This window comes from Gorilla gorilla, chromosome 8 (genome assembly GCF_029281585.2).
Source record: "Gorilla gorilla gorilla isolate KB3781 chromosome 8, NHGRI_mGorGor1-v2.1_pri, whole genome shotgun sequence".
NCBI classification, from domain to species: domain Eukaryota; kingdom Metazoa; phylum Chordata; class Mammalia; order Primates; family Hominidae; genus Gorilla; species Gorilla gorilla.
The window spans coordinates 28737999-28756708 of record NC_073232.2 but is presented as its reverse complement, the minus strand read 5'-3'; the positions used below and the strand labels follow the sequence as shown (position 1 = coordinate 28756708).

The 18710-nt window shown below is 38.3% G+C and overlaps 1 long non-coding RNA gene across 1 annotated transcript in view; it reads left to right on the top strand.

Annotated features, from left to right (window-relative positions):
* The window catches only part of LOC129525193 (uncharacterized), a 56945-nt gene extending 38481 nt beyond the window's left edge, over positions 1 to 18464 (top strand). Inside the window, exon 3 of the long non-coding RNA XR_008669318.2 lies at positions 16197 to 18464. This is a non-coding gene — a long non-coding RNA (uncharacterized lncRNA). The remainder of the gene's footprint in view (positions 1 to 16196) is intronic.
* Positions 18465 to 18710: the final 246 nt, after the last annotated feature.

The following is an 18710-nucleotide window of genomic DNA, read 5'->3' as shown; positions in this document are numbered from 1 at the left end:
GCCCCAGTTTCCCATACATTCTCAAGTCCCAGGGTTGATCTGAGATAGCGTGGTGGTTTTTCTTACTCTTGAAATTCTTGAAATCAATCTGACTAGAATGTATGCACAAAAAACGTAGGCAATAATGGCAAAACATAAGGGAGGTTAAGTGTGCAATGAGTGTTATCACTACCGTGAGAATCCAGGGCAAAGAGTTCACTGCAGGCTGAGAGGTGGAGGAGAGGCTTCCTGGAGAAGGGAGGACTTCACTGGAAACTTCAAGACAGAGTACGAGATGGATACACAGTGAAGACAGGATAGGGAGTTTCATTTGGTTGACGTGGCGGTAGGATTGTAGGTGATAAAGATGGAGGGTAATGACATGAGAAGAAAGTTTTGTTGAACATTAAAAACCACAAGATAAGTTTGGGAAAATACGCTGCAACTTGTCTATGATTCACTCATTCCCCACTTTTCTGTGAAAAATCTCAAACAAAGAAACATGATGCCTTGTGAGATGAACTCATTCTGGCAATGTTATTAATTACTTATTTTCATGATTTTCTAATTGTGTTATATATTTAATAAATTATGAAACAGAACAATCTTTTATAACATTTTCTAGTTTTTTATTTTCTTAAAGCAAATAAACAATAAATTTGTATAAAAAACCCTTTATAGTAACAAATAATGTTAAATATCCCGTGAAAAATAACAAATAATAATTTAATAATTTTGTAATATATACAATTGGTCTAGATGTCAATAAATATTTATTTGGCACCTGCTATGTGTCAGGCTCTGTGGCAGGTGCTGGGACAGATACAAATCAAAATGATCTGTGATTGGAGTAAGAAATAATTTTTCAAACCAAGAGTGAATGGAATAAGGAAGAAGTTATGAAACCAACAAAACATAGTCAATAATATAATGCAAATAGGTCTTTCTAATAAATGAACAGTGTTTCGATTTATATGTACTTTATTCCAAAGAAACCTGACAAATATTTTTTGCCTTGATTTATTAATGTTGATCGATCCTGATACATAATTATTAATTTCATTCAACAAATATGTTTTTACAATATCACCGCAGAATATTTAAATTAGATTGATTATTCTTAGCTTGTAGAGGTGACCAAATTTATCATATAATTATTTCAAAATATCTATTTATTAGAAAGAAGGAAATAGAAACTTTGGAAGTCCCAAAAATGCCTACAAGCTCTGTTTCCTTAACTACAAAATAAAAAGGTGGTGACAGAATGATGACATTACTTCCTGGAAGAAAATTTTACAATGCCATGAATTTGGCAGGGCATACCCTTATCTATCAATTTTCAGACTTAATATGGTTTGGATGTGTGTCTACTCCAAATCTCAGGCAGAAATGTGACCCTAGTGTTGGAGGTGGGGCCTCGTGGGAGGCACTGGAACACGGGAGCAGATCCCTTATGAATGGCTTGGTGCCATCCCCCTGGTAATGAGTGAGCTCATGCTCTGAGTTCACGCAGGATCTGATTGTTTAAAAGTGTGGCTGGGCGCAGTGGCTCACGCCTGTAATCCCAGCACTTTGGGAGGCTGAGGCGGTCGGATCACATGATGTCGGGAGTTCGAGACCAGCCTGACCAACATGGAGAAACCCGGTCTCTACTAAAAATACAAAAAGTAGCCAGACGTGGTGGCACACGCCTGCAATCCCAGCTACACGGGAGGCTGAGGCAGGAGAATCACTTGAACCCAGGAGGCAGAGGTTGTGGTGAGCCGAGATTGTGCCATTGCACTCCAGCCTGGGCAACAAGAGTGAAACTCCGTCTCAAAAAGTAAATAAATAAATAAATAAAGTATATGGGACCTCCTGCTTCTCTCTCTTGCCATGTGATGTGCAGGTTCTCCTTTGCCTCCTGCCATGATTATAAGCTTCCAGAGTACCTCATCAGAAGCAGATGCTGGCACTGTACTTTGTGTACAGTCCGCAGAACCATGAACCAAAATAAAACCTCTTTTCTTTATAAATTAACCAGCCTCAAGTATTCCTAGATAGCAACGAGAAAACAGACTAACACAGGGTGTTTTGGATTTTCCTTGAAGAAACAGAAGCTATAGAAGCAGGCACACACAAGGTTAACTGCATAGCTGCTTTTCAGGGGAGAATTTGTTAAAGCAGATAGACTCAGACAGTGACATGAACAATGACACAGGCTTTTCACTTGTTATCTAAGTCCCTTTCCTTCCTCAATTCTCTGAGATTTCGCTTCTGTAATTTCTCTGAGTCTACAAAATACCCATCAGTTTCCTCCTACAAATGACTAAAGTCACATTTTGATTTTTTAAGCAAAGTGTTTAATGTTAGCATTAACAATAGTGATTATTTGTGGGGTGTGGCTAAAATGGGATTAAGAAGATGGAAGAGAGGGGTGAAGACTTGGAAGCAGGGGACAGAGACAGGAGAGAGATGTCTCACTGTATATATTTTAATGCTTTCTGGTATCTGAAGCACATAATTGTAGCCCCTTGACAAAAACACAAGTAAATGCCTAAAAACAACAACAAAAAAACAAATACCTACACCTAGCAACAATAACACATCTGGAAAGAACAAAATTTACCCTTCAATATATATGGAGATTGTTAGTGTTAAATTATAATAACCAGAAGTTGCTAGTGATATATAAGTAAATTAGGTAAGATATTTCAACTGTGAACTTTTCCTGTAAAATATACAACCTACACAACATTTTAAATATTTCTAATGGCTGGGTGCAGCGGCTCATGCCTGTAATTCCAGCACTTTGGGAGGCCGAGGCGGGTGGATCGCCTGAGTTTAGGAGTTCAAGACCAGCCTGAGCAACATGACAATACCACATCTCTACTAAAATACCAAAATTTGCTGGGTATGATGGTGCGCACCTGTAATCCCAGCTACCCAAGAGACTGAGGCACAAGAATTGCTTGAACCCAGGAGGCAAAGGTTGTAGTGAGCAAAGATCATGCCACTGCACTCCAGCCTGAGCAACAGAGCCAGACCTTGCCAAAAAAAAAAAAAAGAAAAAGAAAAAATCTGCTTATGTTTTAAAATATTTACTTAATTGACATGTTTACACCATTAGGTATCTTCGCAAGCCCCAAATGCCTCAGATCATATTACTGTCACTCTACATTTGTGGGAAGGACATCAGTCTAATTCCTCACAGCTTGAGCTAAGGTTAAATATTGCATGCTATTAGTCAAGTATGATTTTACATATGATAATTCACAAAGAAAGCCAACATTTCTCAAGTATTTTCTATTAAAAGAAAAGCTCTCTTTCAATTCTTTCTAAAAGTAAAGAAGAGAGGAGTTTTACTCATTTTCTTATTACATGCTGTTTTTCTAGTACAGAAAACATTTTAAGTACTTTTGCCATTCCTGGGTTCTAAAAAGAGTGGTAAATAAAAAACACTGAATGATTGTGGCTGCTCTAATGCCTTACTCTCTAGAAAGTCTTCCATAGGCAACTTCAAATACATTGCATTTAGAGTACTACAGTACTATCCTTATTTTACACACAAGTCAACAAAGACTTAAGAGGCTAAGGAGTTATCCACAATTACAGAGTTAGTGGGGAAGTATGTTCTCAGAGAAATCCTCATTCAGGCACTTTGCTGATGACATCTGACTACAGGGTGGAAAGAATGACTATGATAATGTGGAAATCTATATGCCTACACAGGGCTAATCAGTGATATTATGATTTGAGAGGCTTTATGCTACAGACTGTATGCTTGGATCCCCCCAAATTTATATGTCTAAACCTGACCCTGAATGCAATGGTATTTGGACATGGGGCTTTGGGGAGATCATTAGGTAATGAGGGTAAAGCCCTCATGAATGGATTAGTGCCTTTATGAAAGCAACCCCAAAGAGCTGCCTCACCCCTTCCACCATATGAGGACATAGCAAGAAGAAGGTCATCTGTGAACCAGAAACAGGCCCTCAATATCTACCAAGTATGCCAGAGCCTTGATCTTGGACTTCACAGCCTCCAGAACTGTGAGAAATACATTTCTGTTGTTTATAAGCTACTCATTCTAAGATATTGTATTATAGCAGCCTAAATGGGCCAAAAAACTTTTCTACTTAAATATACATCTTCCCAGAGCTTGGATTCAAGCTGAACCTTGTGGCTGGAATGCCTTCTCCTCAGTCATTGTTTTCCATTAGGCACCATGGGAATACTGCAGAAAGAACATGAGTTCTCCAAGAGTGTAAGAAAATGTTGGAAAGTGGAGAAACTATTGTAATAAATATATTTTTAAAATCACAAAATTGAGTTGATGAACATTTAATGTCTACAAAGTGCACATTGCAGTATCTTGTCAAATGTAATTCAACTCATATGATTATGCATAAATGGGCACATTTTAAATATGTTTCATGTCATTAAGTACTTCAAAGAGTGTCAGAGGCTCTGAGGGACTTAAAAGAACCCCACCTCTTACCCTGGCCTGCCTGGAGACAACTCTACATTGGTCAAATGCCAGCTCAAGTTCACTTCCTCTGAGAGGCTGTTTACTAATCTGCATTTCTGTTTCCTCTAGGCTAAAAAGTTAAGCATGTATTTCTCTGTGTTGTGATGATAATTTATTCGTATTATGACTTCAGTCGTTTATTGTGGTTTTTGTTGTTTGCTTGTTTTTGGGTGTGCTCTAAAATACTGCCTGGATTTTTAGTTTATCCAGAACAGGGACCAGGTATTACTTATCTTTTTATTTCCAGCAGTAAAAACAGTACAGGTAAGATAGTAGGTGCCCCAAAGTCATTTACTGGATTAAATTCCATTTCTGTTCAGATGCCAGAGCACCTGAAATTATACCTATATAATTATAGTTTGTTGGAGTTTACCAATATTATCATAAAATGCACATAATCTTGAGAATTATATTGGAGGGTTTTTCTTGGATCTTTTGCATACCTTACTGTTTTACCTAGGAGTGCATAGGCACAGAATATTAGAATCATATTTGATCATTTAACTTTTACTCAAAGGATGATGGCTAAACTGAAACTTCCTCTCTCCCCCATTTACTTTTTCTATTTCTTCTCTTTATTATAATAAAATGTTTTCTCCTCATTCCTTCCAATTTGGACCTATCATAAAGGTTTTTATCAAGAATCAGTTTTCTTTAGGGTTATTTATCTCAAAACTTTGAAGATTCAAGATTTTCTTTCAAATAAACCTTTTCATAATTTACTCTTAATTCTAAGATATTCATTCTCTCTTTTAGTGAATAGGAAAAAAACAAGAGACAGAGAATGCTTATCCTCATATTTAATATTTTCACATTTACTGGTTCTTGATTAATTACAGCTATATGCTACAGATGTCCAGTATAAACTGGATCATTTAATGCATAATTGCTCTTTTTAGATGAACTCAAGATCTATTGCTGTTATTTTCCATGGACTGCAGCAATTATGTACCTGAACAGAATTAAGTTCCCACCTTCTCATGTCATGGGACATTGTTCCATGGAATATAAGAAATAGAAACTAACTTGAGGAGAAAGTGTTCTTATCATAGCCAAAGTGATACTTTTATGAATGCTTTGAAGTTCCTGAAAGGAGGAAAACTGCAGATATCACCATTAACTCATGTAAAAAACAAATTTCATTTTGCAGAAATTGATTGTTCACATGATAGTAATATTGTCACTAGCGGAGTAAGTTTTCAAGAAATGCATCATGGACTTGGTAACAAAATATTGTTCATATGCTTTAACTTTCTTCAATTAACAAGAAAAACCTAAGAAAAAATTTAGATTGTTGAAGAGATGAAAGAGTCAAAGGAAGAAAAGTCTATAGCATATATTTTTGCTTCATTTTGAATTTTATTTTTCATATTGACTTATAGCTAACAAAATGTGTTAGTTTTTCCATAAGGATAACTATTATTTATGACAGCACTGAGTGTGTGGGGGCTGAATTTTTGGTGACAAAAGTAACCTTTTTACAATTTGATTGGTTTAATGTCATAACAGCATTAGAATTCCAACACAGACTTTTGAAAAAAACAATATCACCTATATTTCCAAATTATTTAATTGAATCGTGCACCTAACACCTTAATTTACTTGTTGGTTTTGATCTCTTGTCTCCTTCTTGAAGGCGTTTTTCAAATGGGAATAACAAACTACTAATGTGCTTTCGAGCCAAAAAGGTTACACGTCAGAGCTGCCTTGCAAAGGCCCTCTTTCATAGAGCTTTTTTATTGAGGTCTAAGATCAGTTACAGAATAGGACGATGAATGTGGAGCCCGCTGAGTGGCAGGTTGGATATGGCAGAGTTGTAGGCTACAAGCCAGAAGCCAGACTTAAGCATTCAGTTCCATAACTACACTTTGTGATTGACTTTAGGCAGGCAAGTCGTAAATTGTATAAAATTGGGGTGAACATACCTCATTCAAAGAATGGCTTTGAGAATGTGATGAGATGATACATAAAAAATCACTCAAAAAGCGCAAAAGGCAAAACAAATCTCAAACTCTATTTAGATTTTCTCCTGGTCTGCTACCTTAAAGCATCAAGCTTGACCTAAGGTTGAAGTATTCTGTTAAACCACAAAACTGTACCAAGAAGCACTTCTTTGGATTTAACTTCAGACACATTACAGGTTGAGTGTTCCTGACCTGAAAATCCAAAATTGGAAATGCTCCCAAATCTGAAACATTTTTAGTGTTGACATGATGCTCAACCTTAATTTGATATCCAGATTACAGATGCTCAACTTGTAAGTATAAATCAAATATTCTCAAATCAGAAAAAAAGCTGAAATCTGAAACATTTCTGGTATCCAGCATTTCAAATAAGTGATACTCAACCTGTATGTACTCTTTTTGTTTGATTTAATTCATCTCTGTTAATACAAATCAGACTTCATTAATAAATAGCATCAATACTTAGATGGGGAGAATAAGTACCGCTGTTCTATTACATAGTATGGTGACTATAGCTAAGAACAACGTATTGTTATGTTTCAAGATAGGTAGAAAAGAGGATCTTGAAAGTATCATTACAAAGAAATGATAAAGGTTTCAAGTGGCGGACATCCTAACTACCCTGATTTGATCACTATACATTGTACACATGTATTGAAACACCAGCCTGTACCCTATAAACATGAACAATTATCACATATCAATTACAAACAAAATAAATAGCACCATAGCTGTCATTTATTGAAGCACTGTCCACTTCTAATTTAATCGCCCACTAAAAGCTCTGTGAAGTAGCTCATATTACTTGTACTTTAAAAATGAAATTAAAAGAACTTGTTTAAGAAAACCAGAATGTAGGCCAGGTGCAGTGGCTCATGCCTGTGATTCCAGCACTTTGGGATGCCAATGCAGGCAGGTCACCTGAGGTCAGTAGTTCAAGACCAGCCTGGCCAACATGGTGAAACTCTGTCTTTACTGAAAATACAAAAATTAGCCTGGCATGGTGGCACATGCCTGTAATTCTAGCTACTCGGAAGGCTGAGGCAGGAGAATTGCTTGAACTCAGGAGGCAGAGGTTGCAGTGAGCTGAGATCATGCCACTGCATTCCAGCCTGGGCGAGAGAGTGAGACTGTCAAAAAAAAAAAAGAAGAAAGGAAGAAAGAAAAAGAAAGAAGAAAGAAAGAAAGAGAAAGAAGAAAGCAAGCAAGCAAGCAGGAAAGAAAGAAAGAAAGAAAGAAAGAAAGAAAGAAAGAAAGAAAGAAAGAAAGAAAGCAAGAAAGCAAGCAAGAAAGCAAGCAAGCAAGCAAGCAAGAAAGAGAAAGAAAAGAAAGAAAAGAAAAGAAAAGAAAGAAAGAAAGAAAGAAAGAAAGAAAGAAAGAAAGAAAGAAAGAAAGAAAGAAAGAAAGGAAACCAGAATGTAAATCCAGGTCTGCCTGTTGTCACTTTCACACTTTCACATTGGTCTAGAACCACAGATCCATGTTACCTACAGTGTATTACAATCTTCACTGGAATATCTAGGTTACTCAAATTTAACATGTTTAATTCTGAATTCATTATTTTCCTTCCAAGATGAGATTCTCTGCCTTGCATTAATAATTTAGTTAATTGTAACAATATCTACTTAGATTTGCAAGCCAGAAACCTACATTCGTTTTACGTTCTCTTTCTCTAAACCACCGTGGCCAAATAGTCAAAAAAATAGCCACTTCTACTATAAAAGTAGGTTTCACCATCTTCTACTCACACGGCCACATTTTTAGTCCAAATTCAAATAATTGTTGGTTGATATGATAGCCTTTACATTGGTCTCCTTGCTACCAATTATTCTCTATCCAAAAGCACCTATCATGTTGTAACTCCTTATCAAGACACAGCATCCTTTATTAACGTGCCTTGACCTATATTTCTGGTTTCATTTTCGGCATATTTTGTATCCAATCCTTGGACACATGAAACTTGTCTAGAAAGTGTTTATTCTAGCTTCTACTTCAGTGGGCTTCCCCAATATTTCTTGCCTTTAAAACTCTCTTCCATTCTTCAGACTTAGCTTTTCCTAGCTCCTTTATTAAGTCTTTCTTTAGTTATCTGTCTGCATGCATGTGTCTCCTGGTAAACTGACATCTCCTGGAAGGTAAGACTCAGGATTTAGTCCCCTATCCCTGAAAACTACCGTATTATCATATATAGAAGTGCTTAATAATTTTTTTGTGAAATAAATGATTGAATTAATAGTCTACATCTGAATACACAAGAAATTCAAAAGGTTATCAAAACCATATTTTATTTTAATAAGGTCTGGACATATTTATACTCAGTAATATTGTATAGACATAGAAAATGTTAACCTTAAATAATGAGATTCAGAAAATATAATTAGTTATAGAGTATATTCTAGATCAAAGCTTGAGAATAGCCACCTAGTAACACAGATTCCAGTTTCCCTAAATATGTACTCCAATTAGCAGCAGTTCCAAGTAGATTTTTAAAGAAAAAAGAAGAAGCCATTCCTAAGTTGTTTTCCAATAATTTACCTTAAAATAACATAAGCTCTTGATTGGCTGTAGATTGTTTTTTGCGTCACAAATTCCAGGAACATGAAGGTAATGGAGGAGGAAGCTAGTCAGGAACAAAATGCCCTTTAACAATTGCCCTGGCATGAGTGTGGGAGACGTGGAGTGGAACGTGACTGAAATAATGAGTAATGCCCCAACCAGGAAAGGAACGCTGATTCAAAGTCTTGTTGCCATTGGCCAGACCACCAGGTGGCCCATTACTCAAGATAACCATCACAACCAGATAAGCGACCTGCAGGCCCTACCCCTCACCTGCTTTGCCTAGCAGAGCCTGCATACCCTATCCCTGTTGTTGTCACCAGAAAAAGAGGTCCTGATCCAGACTCCAAGATAGGATGTTTGGATCTTCTGCAGGAAGGAGTGCAAGGCGAGTTATAGAGTGCAGTGAGAAGAGAGAGTTTATTGAAAGCTACTCAGTTACAGAGTAGGGTGTTCTCAGAAAGCAAGAGGAGGAATGCAACATCTGTGTTTTTAAGTTTTTCTTATATAGGGGTCTTATCTATGTAAAAGCTAAGCTAAATTATGTCTGCATGTGGGTGGGCTCACAGAATGACAGAATTTATTACTTTGTTGATTTAAAGAAGGTTATCCTTGGCATTTTAGTGCATAAGCACAAAGCATAAGTATTATCACTTAAAAAATGCATATTGTTAAATAATATTGGGACATCTGGGTGTTTAGTTGTCCCAGGTGTTTATCCTTGCAGGCATTATTAAGCTGCTTCCTCAGTCTTAAACATCATATGACCGTGGGTCGTGACTGGCAAGGAATGTGCCTTGCTAGTTTTAAGATGGAGTTGATTTTTAAAAAGGTGTCACTCGGCCGTGACACTGCGGTGGCCCATGCCTGTAATCCCAGCACTTCGGCAGGCCAAGGCAGGTGGATCATGAGGTCCAGAGATAGAAACTATCTGGGCTAATACGATGAAACCCCGTCTCTACTAAAAATACAAAAAATTATCTGGGCATGGTGGCGCGTGCCTGTAGTCCCAGCTACTCAGGAGGCTGAGGCAGGAGAAACGCTTGAACCTGGGAAGTGGATGTTGCAGTGAGCTGAGATCACGCCACTGAACTCCGCACTCCAGCCTGGGTGACAGAGCTAGATTCCATCTCAAAAAAAAGAAAGATGTCACTCTGGCTCTCCTATGCTCCCGTTTTCCTAGCAAAGTCAATTCCTGCACTTTGCCTAATTAAAAAAATCCCTAGTGGCTTTTTTTTTTTTTTTTTTTTCTTGACAGAGTCTCGCTCTATCACCAGGCTGTAGCTCAGTGGCATGATCTCAGCTGACTGCAACCTCTGCCTCCCAGGTTCAAGCAATTCTCCTGCCTCAACTCCTGAGCAGATGGGATTACAGGCACGCGCCACCACGCCCAGCTAATTTTTGTATGTTTAGTAGAGACAGGGTTTCCCCATATTGGGCTGGTCTCAATCTTCTGACCTCGTGATGCGCCCGCCTCAGCCTCCCAAAGTGCTGGGATTACAGGCGTGAGCCACCGTGCCCGGCCCCTACTGGCTTTTTAAGGAGCCAACCAGAGGATCCTTGTACCTCTGCTGTTTTCCTTGCACTGGAGCACAAGCCCTGAAATAAAGCCTTATCTGAGAAATCCGCTTAGCCCATGTAAATTTCCATTACATAAGGCCCCAAGAGCCTGTGGTCTGTAACAAAAGTAGGTAAGAAAGTAGGTGATAGACTTCCAGCGTGGCAGCATGAAGAACCTTGCTCCCCTGTTCCTACTGAAATGGCTGAAAACTACAAGAAATAACAACCATGTAAAACCTCTAGAGATCATCCCAAGGACAAAGAGCAAATGAACAAACATCTATTCAAGAACACCTCTGAAAATTCAGTAATAAAGGCAAGAATTTATAGTACTTGAGCCAAGACCAGTTCCTCCCGACTCCCTGTCATCTCAGTGAGGCAGACTCCACGCTGCTGCCTCCAAGAACACAGGGCTGCCTTTCCTCCCAGTTTGCAGTTGGAGGGCTTTCCTCCCAGGAGGAGCAGGGCATCCTCGCTTTCGATTCCTGATCCCAACCACCTGCTACTGAGGCAAAGTTCTGCCTGAGTGCAGTGGAGGAGTGGGGATACCCTTCTCCCTAACCATCACTCCTTGGTCAGAGACTCTACCATGGGTGTGTTCTGCTGAAATACTGGGGCCATGCTCACTCTTGTTCTCACTCACTGAGTACTGGGGTCCTAGAGCAGGGATGTCGCTCACAGAGACTGCCATCATCTCCGCCCATAATTCCAGAACCTTAGTTCAGAGATTTTGCCTGAGTGAAAACAGGCCAAAAAATAGTTAACACCTGATTGATTGATTGAGACAGAGTCTTGCTCTGTCGCCCAGGCTGGAATGCAGTGGTATGTTCTGGGCTCACCGCCTCCCAGATTCCAGTGATTCTCCTGCTTCAGCCTCCGGAGTAGACTAACTGGGATTATAGGTGCGTGCCACCATGCCGTGCTAATTATTGAATTTTTAGGAGAGACGGGGCTTCACCATGTTGGCCAGGCTGGTCTCGAACTCCTTACCTCAGGTGATCCACCCTCCTCAGCCTCCCAAAGTGCTCGGATTACAGGTGTGAGCCACCGTGCTCGGTCCACCTGATTTATTTTTAAGGAACTGACTTCATTTGCAACAGAGAAGAAATTCAATTCTAGAGGCACTGTCAAGAATAATGGCAGTTGTGGCTGGGCGCAGTGGCTCACACCTGTAATCTCAGCCCTTTGGGAGGCCAAGGCGGGCAGATCACCTGAGGTCAGGAGTTTGAGACCAGCCTGCCCAACATGACGAAACCCCATCTCTACTAAAAATACAAAAAATTACCTGAACATGGTGGCGGGCACCTGTAATCCCAGCTACTCAAGAGGCTGAGGCAGGAGAATCGCTTGAACCCGGGAGGCAGAGGTTGCAGTGAGCCGAGATCACGCCACTGCACTCCAGCCTGGGCAACAGAGCAAGACTCTGTCTCAAAAAAAAAAAAAAAAAAAAAGAATAATGGCAGTTGGAGTCAAAGGCAATTGAAAGGAGATTCAGAGATTCAAGATCTCCTTATAAAGTAAGGCTAGGCTAGGCTCATGCCTGTAATCCCAGCACTTTGGGAGGCCAAGGCAGGAGGACTGCTTGAGTCCAGAAGTTCAAAGCCAGTGAGACCCCATCTCTACAAAAAACAATTTTAGAAAATTAACCAGGTGTGATGGTGCACACCCATAGGCTGAGCTACTCAGGATGCTGAGGCAGGAGGATTACTTGAGCTCAAGATTTTGAGGTTGCAGTGAGTTGTGATTGTGCCCTTGTGCTCCAGATTGGGTGACAGAGTGAGATCCTGGCTCTAAAATAAATAAATAAATAAAAAAGATACAGTCTAAACTGTAGGTCAGCAAGTTTGAAGGAGAGAACCAGGGAATCTGGAAAGAGTCTTCCTGGAGTCTGCCTGAGGTCTGAGCAAAAATCAGTCGCTTCAGTAACTATTCTGTCAAAGAAGCTACAATTTGATTGGGTTAGTTCATGGGACAGTTTATGTCACAGGGCATTGTTAAAGACAATAGAACAATCTGCCGGCAACTGGTGGAGTTTAACAGCTAAGAATGGTCAGTGAAAGAGATGAAAATAGTCCTACTAGTACCACTGTCATTCTAGGGTGACTATGGGCACACCTGAAGCTATACCTCCCAGAGGAAAAACATCAAAAGCTAACACCAGAGATGAAGAGAAATATATTTTGCTGAAATAATCCACTCAGGCAAATAATAACAAGCCCTCCCTGGGGTTGGCTAGTACTCAGAATTTCTGAGTAGTCTTATAAATTAATTAAGATATACATTAAATATATATGTAATTATATATACTATATAAAATTTTCAACAAAGAAATTGTGAGGCATACAAAAAAAAGGAAAGTATGACCCGAACAGTTAAAAAAAAAGTAAATAAAGCAATAGAAACTGCATGTGAGAGAGACCAGATGTTAGGTTTTTCAGAAAAAGACTTTGAAGTAGCCATTATAAGCATGTTCACAGAGCTAATGCAACAAAAAATAAAGAAGTAAAGAAAGAATAATAACAACATTGAATCAAATATACAATATCAATAGAGATAGAAATTTTAGAAAACAAATGAAAATTCTAACTAATTACTAAAATTTAAAAAATTATCAGAAGGGCTCAAAGAAGGGCACAACATTAGATTTGATCTCACAGAAGAAACAATAAGGAAGTAGAAGACAGATCAATAAAAATTATGTAAGCTGAAAAACATAAATAAAAAGAATGAACATAAAGTATGAAGAAAAGTGACAAATGCTTCAGAGAAATGTGGGACATCATTAAGCATAACAATATATGTGTAATGGGAGTACCAAAGGAAAGGAGAGAAAGGAACAGAAAAAGAGTAGGCAAAAAATCAATAGCTGAAAGCTTCTCAAATTTATTGAAAAACAGTATTGTACCCATCCGGAAAGCTCAATGCATTTTACATAGGATAAACTCAGAAAGAACCACCAATGTACAAATCATAGTAAAAATGTTGAAAGGTGAAGACAAGGAAAACATCTTGTGGGCAGTAAGAGAAAAATTACTCAGTATTTAAAAGGGAACCCCAGTAATATTGCTAAGCCATAAAACAAGCCTCAATAACTTTAAAAGGATAGAAATAATGCAAAATACGTTCTCTGACTACAATGAAATGAAATTAGAAATCAATAGCATTCAAAAAATTGGTAACTCATAAATATGTGGAAATTAAACACACTCCTGAATCATCAGTGGGTCAAAGAAGAAATCAAAAGAAAAATCAGGAAATACTTTGCGATAAATGAAAATGAACACACACCACATCAAAACTTGTTAGATGCAATTGAAGCAGTGCCTAGAGGCCATTTTCCTGCAGTAAATGTCTACCACGTAAAGGAAGAAAATATCTTAAATCAATAACATAACCTTCTACCTTTTGATGCTGGAAAAGGAAGTGCAAACTAAACATAAAGCAAGCAGAATGGAGAATATAATGAATATTAGAAAAAAAATTAATGAATTAATGGATAGGAAAATAATAGAGAAAACTCAATGAAACCAAAAGCTGGTTCTTAAAAAAGAATAACAAAATTAGCAAGTCTTTAGCTAGATTTACCACAGAAAAGAGAGAGGACTCAAGTCACCTGAATCAGAAATTTAAAAAGGAACATTACTATGGACCCTACAGGAATAAAAAGGATTTTAAATGAATACTATATACAATTGTATGCCAACAAATCAGGCAGCTTAGGAAAAAAATGGACTAATTCCTGAAAATGTATAAATGACTAAAACTGACTCCAGACAAAAATAGACAATCTGACTAGACATGTGATAAGTGGCTAGAACAAAGGAGTAATAATGATAATAATAAATTACCCATAAAGAAAAGTCCAGGCCTAGAGGGCTTCACTACTAAATCTTGCCCAATATTATATTTAAAGAATAATTAAAACCAATTATTTATGGACCTTTTCAAAAAAATGGAAGAGAAGGGAATATTTCCCAACTCTTTTTATGAGACTTCTACTATGTTGATACCAAAACTAATTTTGGTATCATAAAACATCATAAGAAAAGTACAGCTTAATATATCTTATAAAGATAGGCACAAATTTCCTTAACCAAGAAAACGTAAGAATAAATCTTTATGACCTTGCATTTGGCAATGGATTCTTAGGCATGGTACCAAAAACATGAACAACAAAACAAAAAATAGATAAATTAGACTTCAACAAAGTTAAAAAAAAAAACTGTTGTGCTTCCAAGGACACCATCTAAAAAGTAAAAAGACAACCCTCAGAATGGCAGAAAATATTTGCAAATCATATATCTGATAAAGGACTTCCATCCAGACTACATAAAACCTCTTCCAATTCAAAAATTAAAAAAAATTTAAAAATGGACACAGGATCTGAATAGATACTTTTGTAAGGAAGGCATACAAGTGCCTGATAAGCACATGAAAAGATTCTTGACATAATTAGTCATCAGGAAAATGCAAATAAATATCACAAGTTACCACTTCCTAACCACTAGGATGGCTAGAATCCTAAGTCTGATACTATCACGTGTTGGTGAGAAACACCAACACTGGATAAATCAGTAACTTCATACACTACTGGTAAGAATGTATGATCATGCAGCTGCTTTGGAAAACAGTCTAGCAGTTTCTCAAATAATTAAATATGGTGTTACCAAATAACTCAGCAATTCCACTGCTAGATTTCACCCCAAATAAATAAAAACATATGTCTACATAGCAACTTGTATAAGGATATTTATAGAAACACTATTTGTAACAGCCAAAAGGTGGAAACAAACTAAATGTGCATCAACTGATGAACAGATAAACAAAAGGTTGTATAGCAATACAATTAAATACTACTCAGCCATAAAAAGGAATATAGTACTGATATGCTCTACAACACAGATGAACCGTAAAAATAGCATGCTAAGTGCCAGAAGCCAGTCACAACATATCACCTATTATACAATTGTATTTATATGAAAGTCCAAAACAAGGAAATCTGTAGAGACAAAGTAGATTGGTAGATGCCTTGGGCTGGGTTGACAGCTTGGGTGAGGATGATAGCTTGAAAACTATGAGGTTTTTGAGATGAAAAAATGTTCTAACATTGACTATAGTGATGATTATACACAAATCTGTGAATATATTAAAAACCATTGAATAATTGTACACTTAAGTGAATTGGTATGGTATGTGAATTATATCTCAATAAAGTTTTGGGTTTTTTTGTTTTGTTTTGTTTTGTTTTGAGACAGAGTTTCACTCACTGCAACCTCCGCCTCCCGGGTTCAAGCGATTCTCCTACCTCAGCCTCCAGAGTAGCAGCGATTACAGGCGACTGCCACCACGCCCTGCTAATTTTTGTATTTTTAGTAGAGACGGGGTTTCACTATGTTGGATAGGCTGGTCTGGAACTCCTGACCTCAGGTGATCTACCCGCCTCGGCCTCCCAAAGTGGCCAGATTACAGGCATGAGCCACCACACCCAGCCAATAAAGTTGTTTTAAAAAAGAAGAAATCAGGCAAAACTTTAACATTTTTCAAAAGGCCAAGCATGAGCTAGCATGTCAGTTGGTGGAAGGTGGAAGCCTCAGGCAAAAGCTGCATTCACAGTTATTTTTCCATAGGCTTCTATCACTTCTTCTCACGAAGACGTCTGGAGGCAGAGCAAGAAACTGGAGATTTCCCTTTGACGGCAACGAAGGCAACTGGCTGGTGGTGGAGGACAAGCCTGGAGTACTATCACTTGGATGGTCTCTGCTGCGATGTAGAAGGCTTAATTAAATCACTGGAATAGGGGCAGCAATTCAGTCCTTGTCCATATACCGGGAGCTCAGCTGAAAATCCATGTCCTCTGGGGAAGAGTAGAAACAAAATCCATCTGCCTGTAGAAGGGTAGGTAAACCTCTTGTATGTCAGGACACAGACAAAGGTTTATTGCTGCTAGGGAAGTGGGGGACAAAGGGAACGTACTGGTTCGCTAAGGTTGTCGTAACAAACTACTAGAGACTGGGTGGCTTAAATAACAGAAATTTATGCTTTCAGAGTTCTGGAGGAGGTCCAAGATCAATTGGCAGGTTTGATTTCTTCTGAGGTCTCTCTCCTTGGCCTGAAAACAGCCATCTTCTGTGTTCTCACATGGCCACATCTGCCCAGGTGCACATCCCTGGGGTCTCTACAAGTCCAAATTTCATTTCCTTATAAGGACACCTGTCAGATTGCATTAAGGCCCATCCTAACAACCTCATTTTAAGTTAATGTCCTCTTCGAAGGCTCTGTCTGCAAATACAGCAGCATTCTGAAGTACTGAGGGTTAGGGCTTTGACATACTAATTTTGAGGAAGACAAAATTCAATTCTTAACAGGAGAGAAACTATAACTCCCAATCCTTAGAAAGAGCAGAAAATTGTCTTGTCTGGGATCCTAAATCCAGAAGAGATCTATTAATGCTGGGTTAGGTCATAGAACTCTCTCCTCCTTAAGACCAATGCCACAGTGAGGATACCTGGGAGTGGTGAAGTACCACCCCCGAGGGCCAGTCACACACACAGGCCAGAAGGAGACCGACCCACCCCCGAGGGCCAGTCACACACATAGGCCAAAAGGAGACCGACCTACCCCCAAGGGCCAGTCACACACACAGGCCAGAAGGAGACCCAGCCCCCAGGGCCAAGAAGGAGACCACAGAACTCCCTCCATTGCTGCTCCACCCTAAATCTAGCACCTTGTGGGGATAGAAAGTGAAGAGAGACTAAGGTTTTTACCTTAGACATGCAGGTGTTGCTGAACATGAGGGTGGAGCATGAGCACAGAAAAAAACCTCTAGTGCCTTAGTCTGTACTCAAAGCTCAAGATAACAATAGCCAATTGCTAGAAGATTTGAAGTCTGGTAAACTAAAGAGCATGAGAACAGAAACAAAGACGTAAGCTTCTGATTAAAATATCTCAAACCCACGCACTAAAACCATGACTAAAGAAGAGGTATATGCTCATTTGTACACATAAATACTATTTACTTCAGCCTCTGCTGTTCTATGTATGATATCCAGCATTCAATAAAAATCTACCAGGGCCAGGTGCTATGGTGGCATGCACCTGTAATCCAAGCACTTCGGGAGGCTGAGTTGGGAGGATCGCTTGAGCCAGGAGTTGGAGGCTGCAGCAAGTCATCATTGTGCCACTGCACTCCTGTCTAGATGACAGAAGGAGACCCAGTCTCTTAGAATGAATGAATGAATAAATAAATAAATACAGCTATTTATCAGACAGATTAAAAAACAAGGAAAACAATCCATCATGAGGAGATAAAGTAATCAAAAGGTCCAGTTTTGAAGTGACTGAGATGTTGAAATTATCTGATAAAGAATTTTAAATAACTATAATTCACAAGAAGCTTATGGAAAAGTAAACACACATGAGAAGAAGGGGAATTTTAGCAGATAAGAAGAAATCATTTCTAAAAAGTCCAATGAAGACATTAAAAATAAAATGTAGGATATCAGAGGTGAAAAAGTCCTGCAATGGGCTCATCAGCTGGCTAAGTGTAGCTGAGAAAATAATAAATAAACTTGAACATGGGTCAGTAGAAATGATCCAGACTGAAGCTCAAAGATAAAAACTAAAAACAAACCCAAAACAGACTGAGCTCTCAGGAGCTTCAGGACAATATCAAATGGTCTAACATATACGAAACTGGAGTCCCAAAAGAAGAAGAAGACAGAGAATGGAACAGAATAAAAATATGCAGAGAAAACAGCCAGACATTTTTTTCTTTTTTTTTCTAGACACCGGAAAAGGCAAGGATTGTTTTTTGAAATTTTTCAAAATTAATGGAAAAAATATAAGCCACAGATCTATGAAGCTCAAAGAGCCCTAAGCAGGGTAAATTTCTGAAAACACACCTATACACATCATCATCTACCAGCTAAAAACGAATGATAAACAGAAAAATATAGAAAGCAACCAGAAAAAATATAAATATTACAAAGAGAGAAACAAAGATAATAATTTCATTAGACTTCTTAGAAACTCCGTAACTCCTCCAAAAATTAGTGATATCTTTAAAGTAATGCAAGAAATCTTTCAACATGACTTTTATACTAAGCAAAAAATATCTTTAAAAAGTTAATATGAAATAAAAA